The sequence below is a fragment of the Dreissena polymorpha genome, chromosome 2, assembly GCF_020536995.1.
Source record: "Dreissena polymorpha isolate Duluth1 chromosome 2, UMN_Dpol_1.0, whole genome shotgun sequence".
NCBI classification, from domain to species: domain Eukaryota; kingdom Metazoa; phylum Mollusca; class Bivalvia; order Myida; family Dreissenidae; genus Dreissena; species Dreissena polymorpha.
In genome coordinates, this window is record NC_068356.1 from 116,733,585 (window position 1) to 116,742,405 (window position 8,821).

The following is an 8,821-nucleotide window of genomic DNA, read 5'->3' on the forward strand; positions in this document are numbered from 1 at the left end:
TTAAACATGCCATACGTTTTGAGGTAAATTTCTGGACACTTCATGACAACTGCCGCGACATTTGTTCATTTTTTACTTGAAAACGAAATTTTACTTGACTTTATTATGCACAAAAAATACAAAATACTACTTTTTTAGAGAAATGCTTGCCAAAATGGACGTGTAATTAATTAGTTTCAGATTTTCATTAAAAAAACACGTTTGCCGGAAGTAAACACATCCAGACACACTGCTTAATAAATATTCAGTGAATTCACGTACACTTTAGACTGCTTTATTCCCAATGAACATTCGTAGGTCGTTTAACGATATGTGCACGAATCGGACACTGTTCTTATTGAATTATAACAACCAATTGAAACGTAAACTTATATTTTTATTGTTGCAACATAAACTCAATTTTCACTAAAAATCGGGCGAAAGTGAAAGTATATTTAAACGAAAATCAACTAGAATTTATCTGCATGGTACCAGGTCCTCGATACTACTGACTTATTTGTTTATTAACATTCAAAGACTTATGAATGAGTATTTAAGGTACCAGCAATACTTAACAAGTATACAATAAATAATGCCCTTGGGGCTTAATGTTTAATACATTGGTAACATTGTTTTTTATAAATGCAAATAAGATTACATGGTTCACAATTTTCTGTCGAAACGCCCAAATCTGGCAAAATTTTGATTAAAAATATTCTCTATTAGACCAGGCTCATTTTCCCCAAAATGGCCAGGAAACCCCTGCTTTAAAACTTTGGTTAGCGTCTTCAAGAGTATTCACTGTGTATGTTAAGATTATAAAAGTGCTCATGCATTTATTTCCCTTGATACACGGCACCCAGTGTGATAATCAACAATACAATAATGCGTTACATCTTTTTCTCGTAAATTTATATATTAAAAGTATCATACGAATTTATCTTCGACTTAAATGTAAATGGTAAAAATGCATGACACCGATTCCGATCAAAGCACTAATCTATCAAATCATTGAATTTAAAAACTCGTGTTGTGAAAATAGGTAATTACAAAAATAAGCTCATTTTCATTTTTTCATTTGGTTTATTTTTAAGTATCTGATTATTTATTACTGGCTTATCTTCGTGTCTCTATTACTATGTTTGTGGGCAAACTGCTTTCACAGAAAACATTAAATACCGAATTTGAAGCACGTTATGAAAATTGGGACACTGCAACGTATGAATAGTGTGGCTATAAACAAATAGATTAATAATTTACATTAACAATTTTTAAAATATATAAAAAGAGGTATTCCTATTTCAGATCATCTTGGTGCTATCAAATCACGTATTGTCCGTTTAAGCAAATAAGAACAATGTTCATACATCTAAATCTTGTTACACAGTTTAAAGAAATTAAGGGTTTTTTTTATTGGTGAAAATTGCATGCGTTCATTATTGATCCAACGTAGGTACATATTTTTTAACTCTCTGAATTGAAATACTACACTGACCCACCATTAGAGGATGTCAGCATGCAAATGCTATTCATTTGCTAAATTCATCCGAACACGTTACGTGCTATGTCAAATACATAGAACTACTCCCTTAGCCCAATGTAGGCGAATGGAATGTAGCCGATGTGCAAGAGTATTCTAGTTCATTTGTCGACTTGTGTAGATAAAGCGCCTACAATTTTCGATATTTGTTACCGTCACGTGTTACGTGAAATTTATATTTCAACATATATAAAAACCATTGTATTTAATCAATAGAAGAACAAATACTATTTCAATAACGAAGACAATAGGAATACACTTCATTGAAGTTTATTCTGTTAAATAGATCTATTCACGTAATGTATTAAATATGTCTGATTTGTTTGTCGATAATTAATCATTTATAAAAACAAAAGCACAAACATAGAACTTTAGTTAAATTATGTACGACAATTGTGATTTAGTTAAATTATGTTCATTTGCGATTGTATACCGGATAATTTAACTTTTGTAAATACTTACATGATTTTTACGTGTATTTGCGGCGAGTTTAATTTGATTTATGAAGAATTGAACAAAATGACAAATCCATTCGCTATGACACACTGCATGTTATCTTAAATAAAGCAAGGAAAAAAATCAGTGTTATCAGACGGTGAAAATTGCGAAAAATAATCCAACTAATTCCGCTGGGCAATGGGAATTTTCAGCGCGATATCAGAATTAAAGCGCAAATTAATACTAAATTGACAGAGCTGCTAATGACGTCCTATTATCCTCAAACGGAGATTCATTTCCGGAAGGAGTGTCGCTACATCCGACGACGTTTTCTGCTCTACCAGCGCCACCTATACCGGCTCTATAGGCGGTGTATATGCGGCATAGCCGGCGACATGTCTTATCTCCAATATAACCAAGCCCGATCACCTCCAGATACGGAACCAGGATGTGAGGTCCATTACAACTCACGATGTGGATTTACTCAAGAAAGGCACGTCAGTGGCACGTACATTTTAACTCGTGCTTGTAACTGTTTGGTTTCGCAGACATAACAGATAAGACGAATTTAAATGAGCCTCGCTCTGTGAAAAGGGGGTTTAATGCTTGTGCTTAAAGTGTCGTCCCAGATAAGCCTGTGTAGTCCGCACAGACTAATCAGGGACGACACTTTCCGCTTTTTTTTCGTTTAAATCAAGACTCTTCTTGACGAAAATCCCTAATTAGCCTGTGCGGACTTCAAAGGCTAATCTGGGACGGCACTTTATACAATGCATTAAACCCCTTTCACAGAATGCGCCAAAAATGATTGTTAAGTGAGTAGCGAGTAGCATATCAGTATTCAAACTCATTTTACGGACTAGTCTTCGAAACAAATCAACAACCGCGGTCTAATAGTTTAGTTTTTGTTTTTTGCAAAATGTGTGTATTATCATGTCAAGTAAGCAATAATCATTTATTTTTAAAAGTGTTCTAAGAAAAACATATTATGAAAACCTTGTCTTTATAAGTAATCGAACATATTGAAAAACTTGTTTAGAATGTGTGTGTTTTATAACAGTCGTAGTTCAATTCTGTAAAAGAGCAATTACACATCTGCATTCGAAAGTACCCAGAATTGGCTGATTTTCGTAAATTGTGATAATTTGTTCTTTCTCTCATTCTGTAGAGAGCCAGTTTCATTGATCGAGACACGCATGCAATTCACTTGTATTTCTATGAATGTTATTGTTGCACAATAGACATAAATAAACATTCATTTCTGGTCGATTGTATTGTTATGTTTGTGTGTTTGAAGTGTTGTCTGACGATTTAAAGCCTTATTGCTTGTGCTTCGAAGCATTCCGTTCATTATCTCCATAGTCCCTATCATTTTTTTATTCAATATAATACATACAATGTATACATGTATATGATCATAAAACAAAGTTAAACCATGTAGCAGCAATAATGTTCAAACACGTTATACAAGATATGCTAATATATACTTTTTTGACCTTGTGGTTTCATTTTGATTTTTAAAAAAAAGGTTACTATGTATTGTTTTCTTTGGTCGTTTGTGCTTTTTGCGAAAGCAAAACAACAGTTGCCTAAAGTGGATAGAAAGCATACTGGACTTGTTAATGAAAGTTTAATGTGTTTCCATTTTTGTTCAAATATATCAAGTGTATCATTGTTTAGGGCTATTTCTTTTTCAGTTTGTATCTTCAGTTTTAAATAATTGATAAAACAGTTCACTGTAGGTTTTTATTTTCTGTATTTCATGCTGAATATAAACAATTTCATTAATATAATTATGTAATTCACAGCGTTATTAACCTCTTGTAGTTTGCAGGTATATACCCCTAAACTGATGTCTAAAAGAGATAGTTTAACATTTAATTGTTGTTTCTCTAGAAAGGTTGTCAATTGATTCCATAGAGGTTGAATATGTTTACACTCCCAGAAAAGGTGTTCATTTGTTTCAATATGTTCACTACACATATCACATAGATTTATGTTGGATAGGTTGCACTTAAAGCGGGTATATACGATTTTTTATATGTGTTTAATTGTAATATATTGATAAAATATGTTACAATAACACAAAATAGGCAAGAAAAATTATACATTAAAGCCGAATTTCATAAAATGCAGCAAAGACAAATTAGCGCCCCGTGCCGATAGTGACGTACATATTTTCCTACAATAACCGAAGCATTCGTCTTTGTATTATAAACCGTTAAACTACTAGTTTAGATGCACATCGTACATGTATGGTATACATGCTGACGTATTCGGCTGTACAGCCGTTTTCAATTTCAGAATTAAATATCTGGCTTATTTCGCATTTTTCGACACATGTTCTTCTTAACTTTTATTTTAATTTATATTGAAATATATATATAATAAGTTTTTTACACAGTTTATATAAATTTATAAATATTTGACAAAATCGTATATACCCGCTTTAAACAGATATTTATTTGTAGCTATGATTCTCTGGATGTATTTATATTGAAAATTTCTCAGTGTGCTATCAGTAGTTGATTTATATGGCATGACATATATTTGTTTCCAATTAAATTCTTTTTCTCTGAGAAGGTTTTGCCATTTAGTTTGAGCTTTGGAGATTTCGGCAGGGTTTTTGGTTTGAAGTGTGTAAAATATTTTGTTCGTTTTGTTTTGTTTTGCAGTTATGTTTTCTACGAATGTTTTTTTAGTACATGGTGTGTTATTTGTATTGGATGCAGCTTTAATATGTATGGGTATATTTTTGATCAATGTGTTGTACATCCGGAAATTACTTTTAGGTATTCCGTATATGTAGCAAACATACGTTTTCAAAAGAATAGAAGTCGTTTATTCTGTTGTCGTACAATTGATCTACATATTTTTTGTTTTGTTCAAACCAATGTTCATATAAAAACGTTTTATTGTTAGTAGTTATATCTTTATTGTTCTATAAAATGGTTTTACTGTTTATTTTGGTTTCTTAATTATGAGTAACTTTACACCATGCCGATACAACATTCGATAGAAATATGTTTTTGGTTGAAATTTCATCTCAGATATTATTGTCGATATTACATTAAAAAAGTAAGGAGTCACCATATGTTTTTAGAATTTTCTGGTAGAATAAATTCCATTTACTCGTATTGGTATTATCTAAATATCTTTTAACCCAACAGCATTTGATTGCATTCAGGAATGAATCTATGTCCGTTAGTCTGATATCTCCATGTTCTACTGGTTGAATTAATTGAGTTCGCTTAATTTTGTCAGGTTTACCGTCCCATATGAAATTAAATATTTCTGATTTTATATCGTCAATAATATCATTTGGTGGGTTTGGGAGAACTGTTAGTGTGTAAATTAATTTAGGGAGCGCAAACGTTTTCAACACGGTGTTTTTTTCCGATTAGTGTTAGTTTACGATGCTGCCATGATTTTAAACAATTTTTAAATTTTTGTAATTTAGGCAATATGTTTTTTAGAACTGTTTCATTTTTCATTGTTTGTAAAGGTTATTCCTAACGTTGTTGCTTCATCTGATGTCCAGTTGAATTTCATTTCTTATTTAAGATGAATATTACTTTGATTAAATTTACCTACTCGTAACACAGTTCATTTACTTTTGTTTAGTTTAAGTCCCGATGCCATTTCAAAAAGGGTTAGTGATTCTATAAGATTATTGAATGAGTCACTACTGTCATTTAAAAAGTAAGTTGCATCGTCAGCTAATAGCGATATTCCATTTATATGTTTATTTGATTGGATATAGTGCGATAGACACTCGATGCATATAATAAATAGCGAGGATGAAAGTGGACATCCTTGTCTTACCCCTCGTTCGATGTTAAAACTGTTTGAAAAGAAGCCATTGTTAATAATTATGCTGTTAATATCGGTATAAAATAGTTTAACCCATTTTATTAGACTTTCACCAAAATTCATATTTTCTAAGCAAGAGAATATAAACGAATGGTCTAGTGAATCGAAAGCCTTTTCGAAGTCTGCAAAGAAAATGAGGCCAGAATTGTCTCATTGGTTGGTTGAAATAATTTATGCATTCTTGTGTCAGACGTACATTTTCACCAATGTAACGTCCTTTAATGAAGCCAGATTGGGATCTTGAAATGATTGATGGTAATATTTTTTAAATTCTGTTATATATGCTTTTAGTTGCAATTTTATAATCATTGTTCAGTAAACTAATCGGGCGCCAGTTTGATAAGGATTCTAAGTTTTTTCCAGGTTTTGGAATGAGTGATATTATACCTTGTTTTTGTAGCGTAGTCAAGTTTTCGTTGTTAAATGAATAGTTAAGTGAATTGATTAAATGTATTTTAATATCATTCCAGAATATTTGATAAAATTCGATTTTGATGCCATCAGATCCTAGACTTTTGTTATTTTGCATTTCTTTTAGTGCTATTCCACATTCATATTCATTAAGTAATCCGTCACACAATAATTTTTCCTCTTGATTTAAAGGATGATGTGTATTTTTAAAAAGGGTGTTATTTTCAACATGTTTTCGTTTATAGAGGGTTTCGAAAAAAAAACGTTGTTCTTCTAGTATTTTAGTTCTGTTTGTTATATCTTCGCCATTAACTACTAATTTGTGTACATTTTTTTGTTCACTTCTACGTTTTTCAATGTTTGCGAAGTATTTTGTATTTTTTTCGTTGTGTTCAACATGCTGTGCACGCGCTCGTAGTATTATTCTATTGAGTTGTGTATGATAGATTCATTATAATACTTGTTTGTTTAATGTTATTTCATTTTCAATGGCGGTGGTATCATTTGTGTTTGTTTCATGCAATTGTTTTTCAAGTATTTCAATGGTTTTTATGGTTTCAGTTTCAAGTTTGTGTGTTTCTTTTTGTTTAAATGATGTGTTGTGTTACGTATATCTCCTTTAATTACTTCCCATAGGGTGTTTGGGTTTGCATTCAAGCCAATCCCGACAAGTTTCAAGCAATCGCTGTAGGAAAAAGAACTTCTTCAAGAAATCCCTCTTTTGATATAAGAAATGCTAACATAAAATGTGATGATGTAGTTAAACTCCTTGGTGTAAACCTGGACTCCAACTTAAATTTTAATAGTCATATTAGTAGTATATGCAGTAAGGCAGCTCAGCAACTTAATATCTTGAAGAGAATAGGGAAAAACCTCTGTCGCTTAAGTAGACTGACCATTTTTCATTCATTTATTTTATCAAATTTCAGTTTTTGCCCTTTAACTTGGCATTTCTGCGGTAAAAGTAATACAGATAAAATTGAAAAAATACAGGAAAGAGCACTCCGTTTTGTATATGATGATTATTGTAGTTCCTATGATCAATTACTTAGTAAAGCAAATCTACCTAGCCTGTATATCAGAAGAATCAGATCTATGGCACTTGAAACTTTCAAAATTATAAATAACATGGCACCACCTGTTTTAAATGACCTAGTGTTTAAACGTGACTCTTGTTACCATTTCAGGTACACCAACTTATTAGAGATTCCCCAGGTTAAGTCATCAAAGTACGGTAGTAACAGTTTCCGGCATGCGGCTCCAGTTCTGTGGAATTTCTTTCCAGAAAGCTTCAGAAAAGCGAGCAATTTTAATCAATTTAAGAGCTTAATTGTGCACTGGAATGGTAAAGAATGTAAATGCTCAGCATGCAATGTCACATAGGCTCGCATAGCTGGCACACAGATCTGGAGCGGCATGCCACACTGCTTCCTTTTGTTTTGTTCTTCGGCTGCTTGTGCTGTCCTTATTTCTGCTTTTGTATTTTATTTTTGCTTTTGTACTTTATGTTGCTGTAATATATTAGTTTGCCTGTGCCTGCTCATAGTTGTGTTGCTCATAGTTGTGCTGCTTTTCGCTATGTTACTAGTTTTATTGTGAGAAAGCTGCTGATCAGTTCATCCCAAATCTGATTTGAGATGATATTCGTTCTTAGATAAGTTTTATCCGGTCGCACTTTTGTGTTTCTTTTTGTGTTCAGTTTTTTATTTCCTTTTCTCTTATTGCAGTTTTTAGTCCTATCCACAGGAATAGATCAGCAGCTTCCTACACAGCTTTTAAACTCTCATATTGTTTTATTTGTGGTTGCAAATGTACGATTAATTTTGCTTTATATTGCTTCTGGTTTCCATCGATGCTTTATTACTACCTGGTCATTTTAAATAACTTCTTGCACTGACTCTGCTGCTGGTCCAGCTAATCTACATCCTTACATTGATTTGTTTGTTTTAAACATATTTTACCCCGTGCGTGCCACGATGATGATAATATCATGACTTAAATTGCCCCTCCTAGTGCAACACCAGCAGGAAAGTAAGGAATATGTCTACTGTAGATTAATTTGTGTTGTATGCCTTAAATTGTATCGAATGTTTGTGTATTTGTATTTCTTATGATTATGTATTTGTATTTTAATACCCAAGTAATTGTCTTTCTTTTAACTAGCTTCTTTACTCTTGTTTTACTGTTTACATTTGTTGTATAGTCGGTTCAAAAGCTTCACAGCTTATGTTATTTGTTATTGTCTTGCCGACTCAAAATAAAATTTATTTGATATTTATTTGATTTGCATCTTTATTATTTTGAACCATGTTTAATATTTCCTGTTTTATTTGTGTTTGATAGTCTGTATCTAATAAAATGCTGTTATTAATTTTAAAGTATCCTGGGCCTCTTTCAGGTTGTATTTTGTGAAGTTTAAGTTCAACTAGAGAGTGGTCAGTCATAAATCCTGGTTTAATGCTACATGTGTCAATAATGTTGCAAAGTGACTCAGATATTAAAAAATAGTCTAATCTACAAAATATTGTTGCTTTTGTGTTTGAGTGCCAGGTGAATTTGCTATCGTGCGGATTTACTGTA

The 8,821-nt window shown here is 32.1% G+C and overlaps 1 protein-coding gene across 1 annotated transcript in view; it reads right to left on the minus strand.

The window, feature by feature from the left end:
- LOC127868632 (phospholipid-transporting ATPase ABCA3-like) overlaps positions 1 to 2,156 on the minus strand; it is a 66,742-nt gene extending 64,586 nt beyond the window's left edge. The window contains exon 1 of the mRNA XM_052410542.1: positions 1,982 to 2,156. The gene's annotated coding sequence lies outside the window, so the exon portion shown is untranslated. The remainder of the gene's footprint in view (positions 1 to 1,981) is intronic.
- Positions 2,157 to 8,821: the final 6,665 nt, after the last annotated feature.